Genomic DNA, 23819 nt, shown 5'->3' with positions numbered 1-23819 from the left:
TTACTAATTTTTCAACGTATTACTAATTTTTTTTTAATAATTTTAATAGAGTAATAAATATATATAAATATAAGTAAATTTAATAACGTAATTTATATAGTAATAAATAATAAATAATAATAAATATATAAATATAAATAATAATATAAATTAGTAATAAATATGTATAAATATAAATAAATTTAATAACGTAATAAATATATATAAATTTAATAACGTAATTTTTTTCTAAAACTTTGCAACGAAACATTTCTTTAAAGGCTCAATCTCATGATTTTAAATCTCCACTTGCCAAATCATGCGATAATTGGACCAATAATAACAATTACTCCAAGGATATACTATCTTGTGCATTTTATGTGTCGTTAAATCTACAACACATTCTACCAAGTGTCTAATCTTGAATTTATATTTTCAAAAGGAATTAAAAAAAGGAAAAAACAATGTGTATACTATTTTGTCACTTTCTGGGGTCAATCGACAAACTTGGCTGAATCGAAGTGAACTCGATCGACAGTGACCAATCGCAAGTGTGAGCATCTGAGGAGAGGGAGGGGGGAGGGGGGTGGGGGGGGTTGGAAAAATTACCTCATTAAAACGATTGATGAGCGTCTGAACGGAAGAGAAGAGGTTGAGAACAGGCCAGTTGGACTCTTCCTCGGTTTGGGTCGAGCTGTTGGCGGTGCTGGGATTGCAGTAGCTGCGACTCGGCGACGGGGGTGGCCTGGCAGGTGATTTCGTGTTCTGATCTTGTGCCACGTGCCTTAGGTACTCTTCCGGCGGTATCTGGTAGAACAGCTGGTATTCGGTCTCCGTCAACCTGAGCGCCACCTCCTCGGGGAAGTGCAGCAGCTTGTGCAGATCCTCCAGCTCCTCAGAGCTCCGAGGCGGCTGCGGCTGCGGCCGCTTCTCCAGCTCTAATTAAACATTGTTCCCTTCCATTTAATATCCCGTGCCGTGCGAAACATTACAACCGATGCAGCAAGCGGATTTCCTTCGATTATCCGGCTCTTTAAAACCGGACTGGCCACGACGAGCATCGACGAAAGCGAGCGGGAAATTGCTTTTCAACTCAACCCCTTGCGCCGGCAGCTGGTTCGCGGACCATAACGAGTGACCGTATACAATAATTCGTCGTTTTCTGCGTCTTTTGAAGAAGACGGTACGATATCACTGGATAGAAATGATTAAGAAGTAATAAACTTGTCGGGGTTACATTTAAATATACCCGACACTGAGAAAATGTTGCAATTTCAGACAAAAAATTCTCAGACGTCATTCCAGCGCAAGAGGTTAACACTAGGAACCACCACCAAAGTCGTCAGAATTTTCTTTCATACACATTTGTGAAGGAAATTGAAACAACTTATATATTTCAGAGATTCGTAAGATGTATAAATAAATGCTTGCATACCTTATTGTTGTTTATTATTATTAAATTTTTCGTTTCTGTTGCTTCAATATGTTCTTTCATGGAACACTTTATATACCTTAATCAGTATTTCTAGCGTTAAACGAATTTCTTCGCGTCACTTTCTTTTTTCATTTTTTTTTTTTTTTTTTCATTTTTGGAAGTAAATATGAGCATAGTGTTTATGCTGTCGCGTTATTTCTGATCGTGGATAAGAATTTCTTACTAATTATTGACCTTTCAATACGATCGAAAATATCTTTTGCAGCGTGAATAATTTCACCCTGTATATCAAGACAATATCAATCATATTTTCCTACGTTTCATGTTTCATCTTGGCGTGTGCACGTCCGGTGATATAATACGTACGATGGTGAATGAGTTAAGTGGAACGGTTTGAAGTTGCAAGAAGAAGCAGGTATAAATTCGTTCGTTCGAGTGTTTCCGCTGAAGGAAGAAGTGGAAAGTATACGCATTAAAGTGTTATTTGAAGCACGCCGACGATTTAAAATCTGACCCAGTTCTGTCAAAAATAATTAAGATTGGCGCGACTCGCCGAGCCAGCCGTGTACCAGCATAATACCCTCGTCGTGTGCACGACGAGGACCCAGAAAATGCGCGAGTGGCATCCATTTGTGGTGACGAGAAGAGCGCATACATTGTCGCTCGAGTAATTCGTCGTATCCGAGGTATTCGCCTTGTTATTAAAGCGATTCGTCACGTCGTACGTCTACGATCGATTTCGACGTAATTACTTGCCAACGAATTACTTGAATTATTGTACTACGTTGGCTGCGTTTAAAGCGATACACGTTCATGCAGATAAGAGGACGCGATGATTAATACTTACAGGGGAACGTACCGATGTCTCAATCAATCATGTCATTTTGACGAAACGTTCGCGTAAATGTAGTTTTCAAAATAATCGAATTTGACACGTACTTTTTTTCCTTTTTCTGTTAATTGGCAATGTTGTTGAAGGGATGGAAACTATCCTCAAAGGGTGGGTGTTGGGGTATTGGAACATATTTTGTCAAATATTTCGGAAGTTATTCAAGATATAGATCATTTTGTGTAAATTGATGAAATTAGTATTTTTTAAATGACGAATTTAATGGTGTGTACGATCTTACCGAAGAAACCATTGTTTGTTTAAACAATATATTTATAAAACGCTATTTTTTTATCATTTTACGATTAAACATTTATTTAACTAATATTATTTTACTAATTTTTTATCTTTTTCTCCAAGTAAATGTTAAACTTGAACATTTGTTCACGAAAACTATGCATTCAAATATAAAATATAAAGATAAATTAGAATCTTCATTTTGAAAAAAAAAAAAAAAACGCGTCAAATGTTTTTTCGTAAAACTACGTTTATGGCAAGTTCATGTTCCCTTGTTGGAAAAAATTGATACTTGGAAAATGAATTGATTTCGACGGAAGCGCGAAACGTCGACAACTTCCGTGAAAAGGAAAACAGGTTTTCAGCGTGTTAATTTCCAGTTTCGCGCGCTTCGTGCGAGGAACTTCGCGAGAAACTACAGAGCAAATATACAGGGTGTCCCATATGAAATTGTCCAAACGCAATTTTCAAACACTGGAAAGCGTGCAGCTGTCGTTTAGGGACAGAATAGATCAGTGTATTGACGCCCCAAGGTCACCACTTCGAACATCATAGATCACGAATAATCTCTGGATGCTCGATAAAGATGAGCTTTGAATGACCTTGAATTGGAACACCAACCTAGTTATCTAGGTCGCTGAATTCGTCTTGACGTCAGCTACAAGACTGTGAACTCAAAAATATATAGTGTTTAAGTTTCTATTAAAAAAAAAAAAAAAAACAAAGATTACCTTGAAATGTCGGAAGTGTAAGAAATGACCTTGAAACAGACCCCCGTCGAAATAACGCAAGTTTCACTCGAAACATTTTTCTCTGTAGCAAATGGTCCGAGGGAAAATTGCGTAGTTTCACACGGGACACCCTGTATATCTCAGCGCGGTGAATTTGCATCAAAATCGTGCGCTAAGCTCGTGCAACGATTGGGTGATGCATTATCCTCGCACACGCGTCCCATCTTCTTATTTCCAACTATCATAAACTATTTTCGATTCTTTTCAATGGCGATTCAACGAATTTCAATAAAGCTCGGATCTATGAATTATGGAACATCGAGTATTACCATGAACGAAATGCCTATTACGCGACGCGATATAATTATAATTCAAAGGCAACCGAACTTGTAATTCCATGATCTGAATAATAATCAATACACCGGTTACATACAGTGGGTATAAAAAGTATTCGTACAGTGACTGAAATGCTGAATAATAATATTTATTAAACAGGAATTATTTATTAAACAAACATGGTACATCTATTCTCCAAAGTCTGTAGAACAACAATATCAAATAAACAAAAAAAAAAATCATATTGTTTATGTATATATATACAAGTATTCGTACAGTTACAGTTTGTTAAATTGTTGTTGCGTAAACGCAAGTAACATCTTTGAAGAATAGATGCGCCATGTTTGTTTAAAAAATATTGTTATAATAAATATCATTATTCAGCATTTTCGTCGCAATCAGTCACTGGTACGCAATACTTTTCACGCCCACTGTATTTCGGTTTATCTTTCTGAAGAAGTTCATTCAAAATCGATCTGCTTTGCGCCTGGTTTCGCCCTTAGGTACGACAGACATCGAAAATATCTCGCGACCAACTAAACAGATGCAAGCGAACGTGATTAACGACTTGCAACGCTGACACGTCAACGAGCTGGAACTACGCTGGAACGGTGATGAAAATTTCATCCCCTTTATGGCGAGCATTCGAACGAAAGATACAAAAAGATAGGGGGAAAAAATATGGGAGAGAGGCGAACGTTTTCGAATAAAATCCGTTCGGTCGCGGGCAGAATAAAAATTTCCATTTGTTTTTCGCGTCCCCGCGGACCAAAGCGTATTGAATGAATGAAATTATATCGGGCGACGGGTGCAAACTTGGCCTCGGTTAAATTGTTATGCTCGGAGGAGACGTCCCTTTCTGTGGAAAAATTTATATCGTCCCGGCTAAACACAGGTAGGAAACGCTATATCCTGCGGACATTGCGTTTTCTGCGGGATATCACAAAGGGATATCACAAGGAAGAGAAGGCGGGCCGTGAACTGCGTATTAAATAAAAAAGCAGATGTACGAACCGCGAACGCGCGGAAAGTTTTAGACAAATTTTAGAAGAGAAAAATTGAACGTGCTCGGCTGCATTCACGTGTTCGCGTGTTTTTGAATAAACACGGGCGGTCGAGGGTGGCCACTTAATTGTAAGACAAACGCACACTGCGAAATGTAGATCGAGTAGTTAGTTAATTGGTGCAGGTTAACACACGTACTTAGGTATACGTAGTATACGTACATACGTGCGTCAACACGGAGGCAACGGATCGATACAATCAGACAGCGATATATTAATAACAGGAAGGAAAAGGTAGTCAAAGTGTTGACGCAAATATTGGCTGTAGGAGTCTCTGTTCTTTCGAAACGTAATATCACTCTTTCGTGTAATTGACACGTGAATCGACACTCGTAAGGACTCGATAAATGAAACACACGAGTTTTAATATCGATTATGCCGGATCGGTTCGTTCGTGTCGGTGGAAATTCCCGAAGTGCCCGTTTGTAAAACGTACGTATGCACGGGGGGCTTTTCGAGTGACAGTTTAATTGTCCGTTCCATCAATTCCGCCGGACCACTGACGAGCGGAATCGATTGAACAACTAACGAAACTAATGGAATTCTTGACGGAATAATAATCGTCGGGATGAAATTTACACAGGGGAGGAGAGATGGAGACATTTCAAACAGAGGAGGTAGTTGTTCGAAGAGATTGAAATTGAAAAATGTGCGGAAAAAAGAGAAAGAGAGAGAGAGAGAGAGAGAGAGAGAGAGAGAGAAACGAAATCTTGGTGCGTTTGAACGAACCTTATCAGGTAATGGTTCGGCCACGTGGGGTGGAGGAAGCGGAAGTGGCTGTACTATTCGCCGTTGACGGTGAAGGAAACGGCGCTTCCACCCACGGGTGGAATCGCCACTGTTCACCGTTGAAACCAGCCCGACGACCACGATGGGTAATCCCCACGTAGTTTTGCAGCCTGCATCAAGATGGCTCCATTGACCTCTACCCAGACAAGATCACCTTCGTCTCTTTCTCCTTTTCTTCTTGCCCTTTCCTCCTTTCCCTTCTTCTCGTCCACTTCAGAAACGACCGCGTTTCCTCGCCGGTCTACAAATCACAGAAATACAAATTGTCAGATATATAGATAATATAATATCGTTTCGTCCGATACCTATTATCAAATCAAACAAGTTCAACTACCTCGTCTACACGAAACTCGATCGCGTCGATTTCTTGAATTTCATTAATCATGTAACTTGTCGCTTCTGAAATCTGTAATTATCTAGCGCAATAACAACCATAATGATTACATTAATTAATTAGCTACTCGAATTCTATCGCGTTAATTTTTTAAATTCAATTATTTATGTGATTTGTCGTTTGTAAAATTTGTAATTTACATAGTGCGTTCCCATTAACAAAATAATAACCATAGTAGTTGTATTAATTAATTAACTAATAAGATTTATCTACTCGAATTCTGCCGCGTTAATATTTTTAAATTCAACTATTTATGTAATTTGTCGTTTGTAAAATTTATAATTACGTAATGCGTTTCCATTATCAAAATAATAACCATAGTAGTTGTATTAATTAATTAACTAATAAGATTTATCTACTCGAATTCTGCCGCGTTAATATTTTTAAATTCAACTATTTATGTAATTTGTCGTTTCTAAAATTTGTAATTACGTAGTGCGTTCCCATTAACAAAATAATAACCATAGTAGTTGCGTTAATTAATTAGCTATAAATAAGATTTATTTACTCATGTTAGTTTTTTTAAATTCAACTATTTATGTAATTTGTCGTTTCTAAAATTTGTACAATAATAACCATAGTATTCATATTAATTAAGGTTCATCTACTCGAATTCTACGGTGTTAATTTTTTTAAATTCAATTATTTATGTGATTTGTCGTTTGTAAAATCTGTAATTACATAGTGCGTTCCTATTAACAAAATAATAACCATAGTAGTTACATTAATTAATTAGCTAATAAGGGTCATCTACTCGAATTCTATCATGATGATTTTTTAAATTCGATTATTCACGTAATTTGTCGTTTCTAAAATTTATAATTACGTAATGGGTTCCAATTAACACGCAATAATAACCGTATACCAGCCGATATCAGCTAATTAATGCACATTAATTGCTGTTAGAATATTAGTTGATATGGAATATCAGTTGATACGGTTAATTGGTGTTCTTAATGCCATATAAATCGGCATTTTGCACAGTATAATGAGACAAAGCGTTATTGTATACAATACCACGGCTGCGTGCATCACTCTAATACGTATTAATGTCGATGAAATTATCCTCGCGGTCTCGATCATTTATTTTGATTCAACGGCTTCAATTCTATCGTTTCTTTGTCCGTGCAAAGGCACGTTCCCCGTTCGTCGAAAACGTTCTGCCTCTGCGTGAGTGATTGTCGCACAAAGCAGGATTCTCGCTGCCACGTATATACGTATGTATCTATGTATATACCTCTACGTATGCACATATTCGTACGTATTCGGGCAATGCCAGAAGAAACTTTCAGAAAGCGCAGCTACTCGTTAATCCTTAAAACGACGAAGGCCTTACCGGAGAGATAGCTGCGAACTGTCGCCGACAGAAACACAGCGGGGGAATTTAACGACTCTCGCGGGAGCAATGTTAATTTCTGTTTCGTCGTTCTTTCTGGATTAAACATCAGTTGTTACGAGGCCGCAGCCTCGAAGTATCTTTTCCAGACAGAAACACACGCGCGCGCGCGCGTTCTTTCTCCTTCGCTCGGACAGTGGCATTTTCGAGAAATTCTCGCCGATTTTGAGAGACCGACAATTCCTCTCGCATTCCTGCTTCCGAAAGTATCATCGGTGATGTATACAGAGATCAAATATTTGCACAAACTTCGGTATAGTATTCCACAGGAAGATTCTTGAAGTTGCGTAAAACCTGTAGAGTCGTGGTTCCCAACCTGAACCACGGGGGGGGGATTCGAGAATGAGTTATTGACAGCGAATTTTTTTGTGAATTTTTTACCTTAATAAGCTGAAATTGTACTTTGAATTTGTTAGGTACCTTTGTTTTATTTTATAATAATTTAAACGATCCAAGTATTGCAAAAAAAACTTTCATTAAAATTATTTCATGTTTGTGAATTTCATTTCTTTAATAACTTTAATAATTAAATCTTTTAAAACTTTATCATGTCATTTTCATTTTATTATTTTTTCAACAATTTCTTTCAGTAGTTTCTTCAACGTACTTCAACTATCCTTTCAACTGTTTTTTTTCCATGGATGTCATGTTCTTTGGAAGCTTGCTCAGGCCAAGTTAACCACGTCAAAAGTTCACTTTTTGAATAATAATTTTATAATAATTTAAATGATCGAAGTATTACAAAAAAAATCTTCCATTAAAATTATTTTATGCTTGTGTATGCATTCAGTTCTCTTTTATAAGTAAAGTTTTAAAACTTTATCACGTCATTTTCATTTTATTATTTTTTCAACAATTTCTTTCAGTGATTTCTTCAACGTACTTCAACTATCCTTTCAACTGTTTTTTTTCCATGGATGTCATGTTCTTTGGAAGCTTGCTCAGGCCAAGTTAATCACGTCAAAAGTTCACTTTTTGAATAATAATTTTATAATAATTTAAATGATCGAAGTATTACAAAAAAAATCTTCCATTAAAATTATTTTATGCTTGTGTATGCATTCAGTTCTCTTTTATAAGTAAAGTTTTAAAACTTTATCACGTCATTTTCATTTTATTATTTTTTCAACAATTTCTTTCAGTGATTTCTTCAACGTACTTCAAATATCCTTTCAACTGTTTTTTTTTTCCATGGATGTCATGTTCTTTGGAAGCTTGCTTAGACCAAGTTAACCACGTCAAAAGTTCACTTTTTGAATAATAAAAATTACGCGTCACAAGGATTTTAGAGATGCTTGGGCGAAATGTGGCCCAAGAAAAAAGGTTGAGAAACTGCTCCAGAGGAACACATTTCGTACAGATATACGAATTTTTAATTGTAAAGAATTCGATGGTGTCTGTTGTTGGTGAATGCACATCTCGTGTACCTTTCACATTTTAATTTTTCACATAAATTCAATCAGCTGCAAAAATTCCACGCGGTATGAAACTGTACTATGTATTTGTTTGAATCTAATGGAGAGTTGCCAAGTTTTGCTTCAACTTCCGAATGATTCAAAGTTTCAACACAATCTTTCTGAAAGCGGTCGTTGAAATTGATTGTTCTTTGTAGAAGCGAGCTGCTTTCTGGTTGAAAAAAAAGAAAAAAAAAAAAAAAAAGAAAAAGAAATGACGGTTTATCGAAATTCTGTTTGTTTGCTCAGATTGTCGAGCAGTCGACCGGAAATGCTAACGGCGCGGCGACCTTGAACGCCACGTCCTCAGTTTAACGCGGCCTTCTGGTAATTTCGTCGAACAAAAAAGTGGAAAAGAGAAGAAAACAAGTCTAGGAACGCAATTTCACGTCTGAACGTTTACGTAGACGTTCAGGAGGTTGTTTAAGATTTAACTGAAAATTCATAATTCTATTTTCATTAATTTTATAATTTCAGTTTCTTTAAATTCGAAAGTCACAGTATATTTTCTAGGGTAACCGACCAAGCATTGCCATCAAAACTCCTCGCTTCATCCAGATCAATGTAATTTAATTTAATTGCTCGATGCTTTGTTTTAATAAGCTACTCTAATAATAAGCCCGCATCAAATTTAATGACGTGAATAATTAAACGGTTCGTTTATATAAATTTGCATACATATAATAGGTACGTATTTACATGTATCAATCTATATTTTGTTCTAGCAATTGCAAACAACGTACGTATTATATTATATTTCGCAGAGAATAATATTCACTATCCATGTCTACACATTGTGCACGATAATTCATAATTTCGTGCAGTTATTACGTCGGAATGAGAACAAAAGGATTTTAAGGCTCTGGTACTAATTTGTGGCACTACGCGGAGAGTTTTATGAAAGTTGCTGATTTCTTTTGTCCTCCGCGTTGTCGTGCTATACCCACTGTGTGATTTGATCGTTCGAGCACTCATCTTTCAATAAATCTGCGTATAGACACGACGACAACCTTAGAAAGCCGTTCGATAAACCTGCTGCACTTTAAAATTGAAGATCGCTCTATCTTTCATGTAATTTTACTCCTCCCCTCTTCCTCTTGTCAAACAATGTGGCGTTTCAGCTGAAATCAATTACACTCCCACGCGACGAAATCACAAGTTGCATTAGTCTCTCAATCTACAGAGTGTAGAGAATAATGGAAATTTGAAAATTTCTTAATTTGCCTTGGATAATATTTCTATAAAAATTTAAGTTGCATTGGATAATATTTCTACAAAAATTTAAGTTGCATTGGATGAAATTCGTATGAAAATTAGGTATTTTTGCTAAGCAGTAATTTCAGCTGAAATCAATTACACTCCCACGCGACGAAATCACAAGTTGCATCAGTCTCTCAATCTACAGAGTATAGAGAATAATGGAAATTTGGAAATTTCTTAATAATATTCCTATAAAAATTTAAGTTGCATTGGATGATATTCGTATGAAAATTAGGGATTTTTGCTAAGCAGTAATTTTGTCAATATTTTGTCGTCTTTTCGCGTTAAATTGACAAAAAGAAAAGGATCATTACGTCCTACTGCGTCTCCCCCTCAAATCACAAAGCAGATTTGAAATATTTAAGTAATTTGAATTTGATATTTCTATTTATTTTACTAGAAATTTCAGATAGCGCACATATACGTAGCGTATTTTCACGAGAGTTGCCTTTATGCGAAGCAATATCAGCCACACGTTCGAGATAACGCTGTTATACAAGAACGGACCATTGTTCACAAGTCAAGATTTCGTGTACGTGTATAACCGCTGCTCGATTTGTTCCTGATATAATCTCTCGAAACGTGTATATCCATGCGCACGCAACAGCACATCCTGCAGTTGCCTTCCGATTGCTATTACACATTAATTCGCAAGAAACGAAATTAAGAGAGAAATGTGATTTCCGAAACAACGAAGACGGGCGGAGAAACTTTCGTCGATAAAAATCCGCGACAAGTCCGTGACTCAAACGTAATAGAAACGACAAAGAGAGAGGTTAGGTCAAAGGATCTATGCGAAAATTGTCGAGAATGTTGCGTTATTGCGGATAGCAAACGGACGAAAGCCGTGTCGAGCAGATGATTCTGACATTGACAAACAAACAGCCGGCTTAAATATCTCGACTTCACGTGATCCATTAGCGCGATGGAGGGAAAAATGAAAACATCCAAGAATAAATTAAGATCGATCCTAAACCGAACGTGGAGGACACACGCGTGTGAAACCGTGCACGCTTCGTGTATATATATATGTATATATATGTGTATCGTTTGCCCGCGAGGCAACACGTAAGAACGAAGAGAAAAGGAATTTCCGGGTATTCCATTTAAGCTCGTTCCGCACGAAAGAAGTTTATCTCGTTTGCACTTCGCACGCTGTACGATATTGTAGCCCCGTCTCGTTTTTCTTGTTCTCCTTTCTCTCTTTTTTTTCTTTCTTTCTTCTTTCTCTTTTTTTTTTTTTTTTTTTCACCGCAGATTTTATGAAAGCCAGCGAGTGCACGCTGGCAAAGAGGAAGGACGAAGAGGCACCGCGGAGGTGGAGGATGTTCTGTAACTTTTCAGGTTTATTAGTCTCGAGGGTGGTGCTCGTGTTCTTATTGAAAGAAACTTCTAGCGCCGCGTTGCTAACTAATTGAGGAATACGACGTCCCCTTCTTTCTGCGACAGGGAACGGAATTTTTGAGCCATCGAGCGATGAACACTCGGACAGATAACGTACGTACGATACACGCGGTGTTTCTTTTACAGACGTTTACGAGAGAACGAAGCAACGATCTTCTCGGCTTTCCCCGACTTTCTCGATCTCTTTACTTACATTTTCCATCGAGCGCCGAGTCCAGTTTTTCCGCTGCAGGTATTATGGTGCAATATCGAGCGCGTTTAAAGCTGACATGACCAATCGGGAAATTCATCAACACTCGGCTCTCTAAAGTCCACGATCGGAATACCTCGGAACAAAGGTTTCTAATTATTCAAACGCAGCCGATCGATCGTGCAATTTTTTCGCTTTCCCCCCGGACGACTTGTAATTCGTTATTTAAAGGGGTATTCTGGTAATCCGGCTTAAAAGGAATCAATTTTTGTTTACATTTTCTCAAAGTATACGCTTTCGAAAATGTCCATATAAAAGGATTTGTTTGAATTCGTAAAATCGGCAAAGTTATAGATGTTTAAAGGAAACGGTGTACTGCTCGCAACGCAAGTATGAATATTTTTGTACAACGGCTAACGAAAACTTCAAATGTGTTTTTCTCGAAAAATATTTTATTTTATAACATTATTACTTACTTTTATATTATTATTATTATATAACATTTTATTTTTTGTGCTGCTCGATTGATTGTAAGTATGAATATTTTTAATACAACGAATAACAAAAACTTCAAATGCGTTTTTCTCAAATGCATATTTTTTAAACTGGCTGACGGGATATCTCACGTTTCAGTTGACCGATTGACTTGAAATTTGGAGGAGATCTTCACCAGATGTATCGCATGAACCACGGATTTCAAAATCTGATGTTTTTTTCTATTTTTCTTTTTTTTTTTTACCACCCAAAAGACAAAAAGAACAAAATCGATATTTTAACTTCAAAATGCCACCATTTTTTTAATTTTCGAAATTTCGCTGTTTCCGTGGTTCATACGATAGCCATATTGATACTAATTAAGATGCATTTTTTAGTTTCAAATAACCAGATGGACCGAAATCACGTCAACCATTCGAATCTGTTTTCAAAAACATGCTTCACCCGGGGCTATATAATTCCCACAACTTTCATTAATTTCGTTAAAAAAAAAATTCTAAATACTCTTCAAGTATGAATAAATCTGTATGCGAAAACTGCATGCCAAAGTGTATCATGGTTTCCTTAGAAAAAAATCCCCGAAAAGTCGATTCTTTTCAAGCCTGATTACCAGAAATTACCCCCTTAAATCAAGAATTTCATTTTTATACTATATTACTCCTCGTGCGAGATAAGTATGTCCCAACAAATTAACACACGCGTCTAAATCATAAAGAAATTTCACCACTTCCCCTGCGAGGATCGTTTTCGAAGCAAGGATTTCACTTTTGCACGCGTGCAAAATTTTCGCTCGGAAACTGACCAACGGGGCTCTCGTTCGCCAAAACGTAAACGTCCATTGGAAAATTGGGAGAGAGACGAAGATTAAATTATTTTTTTCGTAGCTCTCCGGTCACTTCGGATCACAAATTTATTTCTCATTTCGTAGTTTATCGGAGGAGGGAGGGTTGAATGCATCGCATTAAAGTTGCCTTTTCCGCCACTTGGGCTCGGCCCTCTTGCCCTCAACTCTGAAACGGCGACGAAAGCTTTTATAAAATTGTGGTTAAATCTCATCATGCTGTGGCTCTCTCTCTCTCTCTCTCTCTCTCCTTTCTTTCGCGAAACATTGTTCCCAGCATCAACACGGCCAACCGTCAAAGCGCCTGTTCGTTGCCTGCATCGCCCCGAAAGATATTAATACTATTCCACCGGGTTAACCTCAGCGTTCACATCGAGTCACGAGCTGTCGCAGCCTCGGCTGGGTAACTTTATCGGGGGACACGAAACGGAAACTTTCTTTCACCCTTTACAATTTCAGATTACAGCTGAACTCTGCTGGGTCAGCTGTTAATTCTCCGATGCACGTTGAACGCGTAAACGTATGATTTATCGATAAGACATTTATCAGATCAGAAAGCTATTTTTCTCTCAATTCTCAGTTTGCTAAATTTTCCCCTCTCACTTCGAGAAAATCTTGCTCGACCGATAGACTTTCGGTAATTATAAAGTAGCTATATTTACGCTAGAGAACTGTTTCTCGAGGATGCTCAAAGTATACAAAGATATTTGCGATCAAGTTACCTAAAAAAAAAAAAAAAAAAACTCGATAAATATCTACGAAGAGCGGGAGAGCGTTCCAAATAAATAAGCGGCATTAAAAATCGGTTAAAGGAGGGAAAAGCGTTCTTTATAGATTTCCAATTAGACGGCGCCGCGTCGGAGGGTAAGATTGCAGCGAGTGTTTGCAGTGGACGTCAAAGTTGAATTCGCGGACGTAGCTACATATCTTCGAATAGATGGAAGCCAATTGACCGTGGTTCGGATAGAAGGTATGAGAAAACGAGGGAAAGACGCGTGTAATATGTGGGGCGGTCGATGGAATATGGCTATATCGCGTAACTTGTCCGGGGCAAACTTTACGCGCATTTTCAACTTTCGTACTGTCGCGCTTTTCACGCAAGGTTTCGACTAATAATAAATTAACATGTACATATGTGACAGTGTGTACGCGTGTTTCGTGTATCTAATGGTAGATAACGAAGGAAACTGTAAAGGAAGTAGTCGTCGAGTATATCTCGTACCAAAAAAAAGTTATTGCGTTTTTTTTTCACAGTAGATGGACATAAATCTTAAAATGTAATTAACTTCATTTAATTTTCCTATGTATTTTCATATACTGTTATATTAAGTACTTTCCCTATGTATTAATTTTTCTATGCATTTTCATATACTGTTATATTAAGTACTTTTCTTATGTATACCATCTTGTATAATTTGTTTCGTAGTTGTATCTAATATACAAGTATTGCAGCATGTAAGATTATACAGCACATGGGCCAAGTATAAGCCTGAGGCTAATAAAAATAAAAAAAAGAAATTCATTTAATCAAGTCACTCGAAATCATTGGCGACTTCCTAAAAGATAATAATATTAAAATGGCAGTGGAAACGAGGAAAACAAAGAACCAACCAATAAACTGTGACACTCAACAGACCAAAAATAGTCTATTTTCGTATTAAATTATTTTTGCAACACTTTGAACGTACATAGTCTAGTATTACATACTTCCTATCGTTTCGAATATATAAATACAAGTTAGCATGTAGCAAATAGGCCAAAACTTCGTTAAAACAGTCCTAAGCTTCATTAAAAAAAAAAAACAACAAAAGAAATATAAAACATAACTTTATTTGAACCCGATTTTAAATTCTGACTGATTCTAGATTGATTTTAGATTCTGACTGATTCTAGATTGATTTTAGATTCTGACTTCGCTGTTGGATGAAACTTGTTGCCAGCCAAGCATTCTGTTGCTTTCGACTGTCTGTTCTAAAGTATGCTGGCCCTCTCATACGTATCCATTACAGACACATGTAGGTATGTTAAAAGCGATTATACGCAAATACGTACATACGATGGAAACAACATGGTTAAAACTTAAAAGTCACTTAAGAACGACAAGTAATGAACAAGGTGAGCTGTTATCTTCCATGACATAATCACAATAGACAAGTTGTTACGCGCGATAGAGGGTACTCTTGATAGAATAACGTGGACAGCAATCGAAAATAGATTTAAACGACAGGCGTTACACACACGAGGGCGTAGGTGTATGAAATACGAAACGGTAGATAATTGATGAAGGAAGTGTTCCGGTGTGTACGTGCTAGAGAATTGTTATCAGCGTTGCTGGTTTTGGCGCTGGTGTATCGATGCCACGAAACTTCATTAACTCGGTCATTCATTTACCGTTCGATATATACTCGACGAGAAACAAAACAGAACAAAAAAAAAAAAAAGAAAAAAGTAAAAAAAGCAGAAGTTACGCGTTTATAAATTAAATTGATACGACTGAAAGGAAATTCCAGGAAATACAGGAAATGCCATGTGCTTCAATAGCTTGTTATGCTCGAATCAACGTTGTTTATCGCAGAGACCGAATCGGTATTACGGATACGGGTAAAATACCGGTATTTTTAGGTTACTATTCGATTACGTTTGATGAAACCGAAATGGAGCGAATGCTGGTACGATGCTATCAAAACGATGTTAGGTCGGTAGATGTATAATACCGGTAAATAAAATATTAGTATATATTAGAAAAGGAAAAGGAGACAATGATTAAATGTTTTCACAAAGCTGCCGATAGTAAAGTTGACGACGCTTATACACGTATCCTTTATTATTTCTAATACTAATTCATCGTTGTTCATCTCCATATAATATCAGTCACGATACTCTTATTTAATTTTAAAAGACGACCGATTTCTCGATACGTTTTTCCTTTTTCTCGGTGAAAAATGACTAATTGTTGTACGTAAATAAATCGAAAAAGGAGTTGAAACAACGATTAATCGTAGAATGGAAGAATATTCCACTAAATTACTTGAAAAAAATTACTGGAAGTATGTCTAAGCGTCTGCGATATATTATTGAAATTAAGGGCCACCTAACAAAATACTAATTATTGTTTATGTTAACAATTTTCAGGTTCAAATATTGTAGTTCCTCAAATGTCCGAATATTTTTGCCACGCTACATTTACGATATAGTTCAAATTTATTGTTTGACATTAAGAAAAGTATGTGCAACAAATAAATAAAATTTATGTTACTATAAACTATAATGAATGTTCTATTATATTATTAAAAAATTAATCCAAATTTATTATTATAAACAATTGAAATCCACAACAATATTTTGAATAGCACGATGTCCGAATATTAATAATAGTCACTGTACGTAGGAAATGAAAAATGTGTTTTCGTCGGTAAAGCGGTATATGTTTCGATATTTTTATCGTTGCGGACGTCAAATATCAATAAAATACGTATGAAAATATGGTATGACCGTCTTATACCGGTTATATTAAAACCGATTTTCCAAATAGCGGTTGTATTACGATAATATGGCAGCAAATACCGGTATAATACCTAAACCTCACAATATTTCGGTTTTCAATCTCTGGTTTATCGAGTCGAATCGTAATTCCCGAGAAAAAAATTCGGTTGATAATTGGAAATTAAATTTTTATTTCCATAACGTTCGGCGTCTACGACAAAACGTTGTGGATAAATTTTGTACACGATTTCACGAACGGCACGTACATGCACGTACACGTACGTGAGTGGAAGTTGCACACGAGAAGCAAATTAGTATACACACACACATTGGAGGGGCAAGCGCATCCTCCAACGTGCACGCGTTATATCCGTGATATAAAGTGACATGTGTGCAACATGTAGCTCTCCAACGATAGACACGTTATCACCGACGCTGCTGAAGGTTTCATGATCGATCCTATCAACTATCAAACTCCATTAACTCGTACGTTCACCTGCTACCTACTCCGTCGTGCCTGCATTCACACAGATGTTGGTCAGCTTTCGCCAGCGAACCGTCGCGGTGGAACCTAATTTTATCACAGACCATTAAGACATTTTGCTATAATCGTAACTATCGCCACTACTGACGTTTCGCAATTGTTATTTTTGAAACTTGCGCTCGGTTGAACGAGACCAACGCTCGAATCTTCCTCGATCGAGTTATATTATATTTAGCGAGGCCACCTAAATATCTTTTCGAAGTGTAATGATGTGAAAAATATTTGTTTTTTTTTTTTCTAACACGAATGGTATCGAAAGACCTACAACTGGTTCTTTTCTCTATAGTTTTCTATAATTTTCAATGTTCTTTGACAGAATATTTTTTTCAAGATCATTTTTTTTCATATGATATTGTATCGTGTAGCTGGTAAAAAGAATACGTTCAGATATGTAAAGAACATGACCTTGAAAATTTAAATTTACCTCTACGGGGATCATAGACTTTGGCCGAGACAATCGAGAGCCTTATAATAAATGTAAATGAAAATTATGTTTACTATTTGTTACATCGTCAATGATAATCTTCTCAAATGGTTTGAAATCCTATTTCCTAAATCAGTGTTAACTGCTATCGAAATTTGTCAATAACTCACAATGGAATACCCAACGCGAGAAGAGATCGGTACGATACTCGTTTATAGTAAAAGTGGCCAATGTTTGAGAGAAGCAGCTCGAGTGTACAAAGATACATTTTCATATTTGTACGTGCAAGTAGGTACATTTTCATTTTAGAAACATTCAGGGAAATTTACATAAAGACGCTTTGATTTTCCACGTGTATGTGTCTGTTTTTGGCAATTGGTAATTCTACGAATTGCAAATGAAGACTTTCAATTAAGTATCTCACGCCTGACTTGCGTAGATACGCCCGCACGTACAATTAATATACCAATATCGATTACAGCAACTATACACGCCGTGTTTATGATCAACGGCGCAATTAGGCCGCTAATATTTTCACGCGATAATTGTTTTCCTCCCCGGCATAGATCAACTTTCACAATTCATTACCTACCTTCACATACTTTGGCATTTCGCGATAAACGAATGTCACAAGTATTGTAAAGTCAAGTTTCTTTTTTTGAAAATAGTAATCGATCGTAAGCTGCCAATTTACATTTCACTTGCCGTCGAAAAGCGGCGCGTATTTATGGATCGCGAATTATTAACGGAGGGAATCGGGGAAGTTTCTGTTTAAAACTCGCCGAGATTTGCATCTGATTTGATTATCAAAGTGACTTGGACCGATAAACTGTCTAGCAAAGTCGCCTAAGTAATACGAATGGGAATATAGCTACCGAGCACTGACGCTGGGGCACATTAAATCGCATTGACGACTTAATAAATATTTCCAAGTATTTCCACGCTATTTTCTAGCATTTCGGGGGACAGCATTTCAACTACACGCCTCGAGTACCGCCAATTTCTTCCAGAATACGAAAAATATTATATTAACTCTGCTACGCTTACAATTGATCAAATATAAAACTCTCTGGTTATGTTATTCGCTGCTGTTGCTCCTTTCGATGTTATTTGCGAATAATTTTACCAAAAATATTATATTATTATGTTATAATATTATATTATTATATTAAAAATATTATATTTATATTTTATATTTTATTTTTTATATTTATTTTATCATTATTATATTATTATATTATTATTTTATATTTATTTTATTATTATTTTATGATTATATTATTATTTTTATATTTATATTTTATATTACAATTTTATGAAAAATATTATAATACTATACCAACTACTAAATACTATATCCACAACCGTACAAATACATAACTCTCAAACTTTTGTTATTCGCCAATCTGCGATTAATGTCTAGCGCAGCACTAATTTTATCAAAAAAAAAAAAAAAAAAAAAAAAAAAAAAAAAAAAACATAAAACTCTCAAACTTTCGTTACGTTATTCGCTGAAGTTATTTTTTTCCCCCGACGTTGTTTGCGAGTAATGTTAACTCCGTGGAAAAACCGGCAACACGCAGGTATAATGATTTCCGAGTTAGTGTAACGGCGTTCGGGGTAGTAAAGTTATACCAGAGGCATCCGCGAAGATCGATTGCGCCGCCAGATCGTGTAACAACGTCATCAACGATTTTATTAGACGTACAATAAATTGCAGAACTTCAAATTTGTATCGCTGCTTTGTTTCGAATTACCTACTACGTTACAGTTACTAACCGTACGCTCTTAACGTTAATCTTATCTGTCTCTCGTAAAGTTCCACGTCCGGTGAACAATCATGAAAATGGCGAAAACCAGCGAAAACATGAAACAAAATTGCTGGAAAATTCTTCCCGTGAAAAGCAACCAGTTCGCGTTGCGTGTAAATATATTGAAATGGGCAAAGCAAAGTTTACTAGAACTACCAAAATGGTCAAAATGACCAATTTGCAATTTTTGGATATTTACGGATGTTCCACGGATGTAAAAACAGTGTATTTTTAGAGTTTTAAATAATTTATTTGCAAAATGTGTAAATAAAAGCTTGTATTATAAAGTTCTTTATTTTTTTTACTTTAACATGTTCTTTAATCGTCCGTAATTCTATCAAAAATTGAATAAAACAGCAAAGAGCATAAATGAACACACGATGACGAGAATTTGTCGACATTTTGAACTGTTATAACTTCAGAACAAAAGAAAATTATGCAACAATTTTTTGGATCTAATTTCGAAACGGGAAGCTTCTACAACTCCAAGTTTGTTCTTTCAAAGATGTTTTTACTTCGTGTAACAGGTGGCAACGTAAAACTACTTTTATTCTCGTAAATTATAAAAATTTGTAAATCTTCAAAAAATATTAAAAAAATTTTTTTACGACTCGATCCACCATGGTCTTGAAAATTGAAATTTTTTTTTGCAACGAAACTTTGAAATTTACTGTACAATTTCTTTTTTTTTTTGCAATTTTATTTAATTTTAAATAGTATAATTATTAGATGACACTTTGTCAGATATTAGATAACCCAAACTTAACTCTAACATTTTTAGGGTTTCTTGAATTTTTATCGTTCAATAAAACGACGAAGAAGAAATTAAGTATGTCAAGTTTTAAGAAGTCGTTGTAAAGGAGAGACTTTAATCTCCAAGACCACCACAGACTTAGTCATAAATAAAATGTTTCAGTGTTCTTACATAAGTCCTGTAAGTTTTTACAATTTTTTTGCTTAGAAAAGAACATTTTTCCATTTGCTACATGATGCTAAAATGTCTCTGGAGAAAGAAGTGAATTCAGAGTAGTAAAACTAGAAGTTTTACGCTTTAAAATGAGACCAACTGGATTGCGATGATTTTAATTATAATTTCTTTTTGCGAGGTTACAACAATCTATAATTTCTCATTTAGATTAATCGAAATTAATTAAAGCAGTTTGTATCTGTTGCATCAAAATGCTGATGGCAACACGGTGGTAAAAATTTTTGTAGAGAAGACAAAACATCCTACAAAATATTATATGCTTTTCTTCTGTTCTTATGCAAATGTTCAGTAAAATATTATTTATGTTTAGCTTTGCTCGTCAAATGAAGAATTATGGAGGAGAAAGTGACGTATACCTCAAATCCTTGCAAAATTGAGAAATATTCTTTTCATCATACGTCAAATAAAATAAAATTATAGGAAACTTCGCCATTAAATAAAGCTACGAAAAGAAAAACGAATACGAACACGCTCATCGTGTAACACGGTATACAGACGAAATTCTTAAACGATTGTTGAAGGTTGAACAACGTGACAAAATATCGTAATCTCACCGTGACAAAATGCATATTCGTAGGATGATAAAGTGTTCAACCACGTTTCCCGACGTGGGGAAAAAGTGACGAATATTATCCTTTTGTTCAGGATTCCTGGAGCCACGCCCAAGCAGGAAGTTCTGAGATCGATATCACGCGTGTGTGTTGTTCATGAGTGTATCCATAATCTTTTTAACGGCCCGTGAAGGGTGCAGATTTCATTTACAGGAAGAAAGTCGTGAATCAACTCGACTCAACTCCGTTGCTAGCCAAAATCACCCATCTTTCCGCGAGGGGGATGCGTCGAAACTCAACTCATTGGACTTTGACATTTTACATCGCGATGGCCCAAGCGGAACTGCGATATAAATAACAAACGAGAGATATGTATTACCATATCGTGAAAATATATCGTTTTCTCTGGCGACAATGAATGAAAAATTTCTTTTATTTGGTGCACTCACGCAGACAATCGGTATTTCGACGGAAAATGATCTTTAACCACTTGCGCTGGCAACTGATTGCGGACCATAACGAGTGACCGAATCCTATACAATAACTTGTCGCTTTCTTTTTGAACTCGTAGATATGGTATCACTGAATAGAAATTATTGAGAAGTAATAAATTTATTACTTGCTGTGCCTATTTTTGTTTTACTTAAATATACTTGAAACCGAGAAAATATTGCAATTTTGGGACAATAAATTCTCGACGTGCGTGGCACGTCCGTCATTCTAGCGCAAGAGGTTAACAACTGAGAATACGAAATGTTTCCTGCTTTCTTATTCTCTTCATTTCTCATTTTAAATCAGTGTCGCCGCCATTAAACTCGTTTTTTTTTTTAAATATTCGCGCGTAATATAAATAAATACATTACGAGATTTAACAATAACTATTTATTTTAATTAATGCGTAACAAGATTTTTATGACGACCGATTTTTGCTTCGATTGATCATTAACCACTTGCGCTGGCAATTAATTGCGGACCATAACGAGTGACCGAACAGTATACAATAATCCGTTGCTTTCTTTTTCTTTCTCTTTTCTCGTCGGTATGACATCACTGTATAGAAATTATTGAAATTTATTATTTGTTTTTCCTATTTTATTTTACTTAAATATGTAATTTTACTTGTTGTAACATGTTATGGTATAATATGTTATAACATAACCTATGTTATGCCTAATATAACCTATATTTCAGTTAAATACATTGATATTTAGTGTGTTTATTGTTAAATTATATTACAGATTAAAGCTGTATCAACTTTTAAATGAAATAAAATTTTCTACAGTATCAGAAAACAACATTGTTATAGGTATCCTTAACCACTTGCGCTGGCAACTGATTGCGGACCATAACGAGTGACCGAACTGTATACGATAATTTGTCGCTTTCTTTTTCTTTTGAACTCGTCGGTATGACATCACTGTATAGAAATTATTGAGAAGTAATAAATTTATTATTTGCTGTGCCTATTTTTACTTAAATATACTTAAAATTGAGAAAATATTACAATTTTGGGACAAAAAAATTCTCGACGTGCGTGGCACGTCATTCCAGTGCAAGAAGTTAAACGCGGAGATGGCACAGAAGTCAGTCGGTTGTACGTCAATGGGCTGTTTCGTTTCCAGAGAGGCGGGTAATACACGCGACGTATTGTTAATTTAGACAGTGACGTTTTTGTCCGCCTAATAAACCGCTTTTGTGCTTGCTCAATTCGGCCGTGGTACATTTGTATGCGAGTATTAGGGAACTCGATTTACGCTCCAATTGTTCTCCGTTTTCTCCCTGTTTCGTAACTTCTGCCTCGAAATACGTAACCGTATGTAATCGCTGGAGAAAAGTCCGTGTCGATGCGAGAGCTCTTCGAACTCGCGCTCGGATGATACTTGGGACAAATATTTGTTTGTCAAAGATGGGAAAAAATTGAACGATGTTTTGTAGGATAAAGAATCTGTCGAGTGTTGATGCAGACAGTGACGAGAAATTGTGTCGATACTTGCGACTCTTATATTTTTGCGCGAAAAAGTGGTATAATAAACTTTTAAGGGTTCGTTGTGAAGGGAAGACGTTGATCTTCAAAACTGTGACTTAATTTTGCACGAAAGAGTATCATTCGAAATGATGTAAAACCATCTTTTGGAAAAACGACCTCGATACTGTGAAACTGGAGGCTTCACGCACGAAAGTGAATTTAAATACTCTCTGTGTTCACGGTATATTAACATTTCATAGATTCATTTGAGTTTGAATTTTACAGGGAATTTTAAAAAAGTATATTGTTTCGCCGAGAGTTTTATAAACTACATTATACTATCAATTTTTCTATTTTTCGATAAACGGACAGCACAAGTACTAAACATCAAAACCAAAGAGTGTCCTGAGATTTTCGAGGCAAAACGTAGATATATCTATGAACGTATACCGAATAATATACCATAACAATATTTATATAACATAATAATATAATAAAAAAAGAAATCAATGAATCAATTACGAATCGAACAGCGAGAAAGTTCAACGTTTCATTATTTCGATATTGTTACTTTATTATTTTATATTATTTCAAAGTTCAAAGAGGCAAAGTATCAATTGCGTCGGTCGTTTAAACGATCTTTCTATCCGCTTGGCGGACTTGACGGTTTTTCAAATCTTTCTCAATCATGTGGAATCTGAAAAGTCTTCAAACGCTGCGGGGGACGGCACCGTCCGAGTAGATTCTCACCCCGAGCTTTAATTACTTGATCGTTGACTGAACACATTTTTACGTGTCTCGCGGCAAAGACGGGAGATGTTAAACTTTAATCAGTTTAATTAGCCTTGCGTAGAGCGCGGTGAACGTGAAAGCTAAAGTGCCGCTTTGATGAATGAACGAAAGGCGAGTTAACGTTATACACACACACACACACACACACACACACACACACACACACACACACGCACACGCACACGCACGCAGGCACGTACAAGAGGAATTAGATCGTATCGTCCTTTCCATTCACCTTTTCGGCCAGTTAGGAGAACGTTATTTGCGTTCCTTGCGCTTTGCGTTACCGGCCGCCGCGTTCTGCTAAGTGCTCAAAGCGACATTGAACGAAACGGATAGCGCGAAATAGTTTTCCCGGTGATTTAA

At 36.1% G+C, this 23819-nt stretch overlaps 1 protein-coding gene across 3 annotated transcripts in view; it reads right to left on the bottom strand.

Moving 5' to 3' along the window:
* Positions 1 to 23819, bottom strand: part of LOC122529594 (1-phosphatidylinositol 4,5-bisphosphate phosphodiesterase epsilon-1-like) — a 63477-nt gene that overhangs the window by 36625 nt on the left and 3033 nt on the right. For 2 of the 3 annotated variants that reach the window (XM_043655871.1, XM_043655873.1), the window contains exons 2-3: positions 5401 to 5701; positions 589 to 917 (exon numbers count right to left, since the gene is read on the bottom strand). The gene's annotated coding sequence lies outside the window, so the exon portion shown is untranslated. The remainder of the gene's footprint in view (positions 1 to 588; positions 918 to 5400; positions 5702 to 23819) is intronic. The other variant, XM_043655872.1, reaches the window with a different exon arrangement.

The sequence above is a fragment of the Frieseomelitta varia genome, unplaced genomic scaffold, assembly GCF_011392965.1.
Source record: "Frieseomelitta varia isolate USP_RPSP 00005682 unplaced genomic scaffold, Fvar_1.2 scaffold_298, whole genome shotgun sequence".
Classification (NCBI taxonomy): Eukaryota; Metazoa; Arthropoda; class Insecta; order Hymenoptera; family Apidae; genus Frieseomelitta; species Frieseomelitta varia.
The sequence above is the reverse complement of the archived record's forward strand: the minus strand, read 5'-3'. Positions and strand labels throughout refer to the sequence as shown.